This window comes from Schistocerca piceifrons, chromosome 5, assembly GCF_021461385.2.
Source record: "Schistocerca piceifrons isolate TAMUIC-IGC-003096 chromosome 5, iqSchPice1.1, whole genome shotgun sequence".
Taxonomy (NCBI): Eukaryota; Metazoa; Arthropoda; class Insecta; order Orthoptera; family Acrididae; genus Schistocerca; species Schistocerca piceifrons.
The window spans coordinates 547,507,359-547,508,953 of record NC_060142.1 but is presented as its reverse complement, the minus strand read 5'-3'; positions in this window follow the sequence as shown (position 1 = coordinate 547,508,953).

The window sequence follows — 1,595 nt, the reverse complement described above, 5'->3', positions numbered from 1 at the left end:
AGATAAGAGCACATCGTTCTCATCGTAAATATAAGCATGAATTTCTTCTGCTTCTTCACCTGTCAATTCAGTATTTTGTAGCTCGTCCCTATCGTTACACTGCTGAGCCTTCTCTTTCTCTTCCCACTTAGAAAGCGTCTCTAACACGGTATCTATCAAATACTGTGAGTGATCTAATATTTCTGTTGTATCCTTAGGTGCTACCGACATTTCATCCATCTGTTCAGTTTGAGTATTCTGATCTGTCTTACCAATTCCCTTAACTACTGGCTTAGGAAAAGTAACCGCCTGGTGAGCGCCAGTGTCCTCATAGACGGGAACTAGTTTTCCTGCCTAGGTCTACTACTGTTTCCTTTATTTTCATTATAGTTAGCTGGCATAGCCTTACTTTCCGTACTGTTGTTTACATGCATATTTCTGTTTGGAACAAAATTATTATCCCTTGGACGCCATTGTTGGTTCTGATAATTATTTCCCCAATTCCTATCTCTCTTAGGATGACGAACACCTACTGTTCTGATGTTTACATTGCCATTTTGCTCGTTCCTAAAATTACTATTATTATTATTGGCATTACGGTTATTACGTGCTTGCTCCTCATTGGCAGCAACACGTTCTACACGTTCCAAATATTCAATGAAACGATCCAGATTGTCTCTAGGGGCTGATATAATTCTAGTTTGCCAGTACCATGGCAGTTTGGCTTCCAGACCTAGTATAATCATTTCTGGTTTCAGCTTTTCCGCCAAATGTGACAAACGTGAAATCCATGACCTAGCAAACTCTTTAATAGATTCCTTGCCTGCATTGAAGCGTTTTCCACTCCAAAATTCTCTCAACACTTCATTTTGCTTATTGCTAGACCAATATTCATTAATAAAAGCTGTTTTAAATTCCGCTAATGTTTTACATTTCAACATAACATCAGCTGACCAACGCATGGCGTCACCTGCTAAATGGCTTCTAATAAATGAGATTTTCTCCCGCTCAGACCAAGTTGGTGGAATCACATCTTCAAAATCGTTCCAGAAATCTAGCGGGTGGATATTTTTATCTGGATCGAACCGCAAGAACTGCCGACACCCGATAAAAGCGGCGTTTGCAGCTACAACTTGTTGTACATTACCATTACCAGAAGTTACTGAAGCTACTTTACTCTCAATGTTAGCAATGTTAGTACTTATATTTTCTACTTTCATTTCAACATTATCTACTCTTTGCACAATATGAGTAGTGTCAGTTTTGATTGCTTCTACTTCTGCTTGACATATGTTTACTTTTATATTAACATCTTTAAATCTATCTGAGCACAGTTCAGACTCCGCCTCGATCTTTTCTGTTAACTTGTGCTCCAGCTTCGCATCTTCCATTTGGAAGTCTTTGCGAACCTCAGCGACTTCGGATTTTATTGTCTTATACATTTCATAAAATTGTTGAGCAACCTTTTTCTTAATATCCTCATGATTGTAATCAATTTTACAATTCAAACTGTCTAGATCCTCTTTCAACTTATTGCAACCAGCCTTGAAGGTATCGTCCATTACCTCCAATCGTTTATTAAAATTAGTTTGGCTGGCCATAATCTCATACTTTAA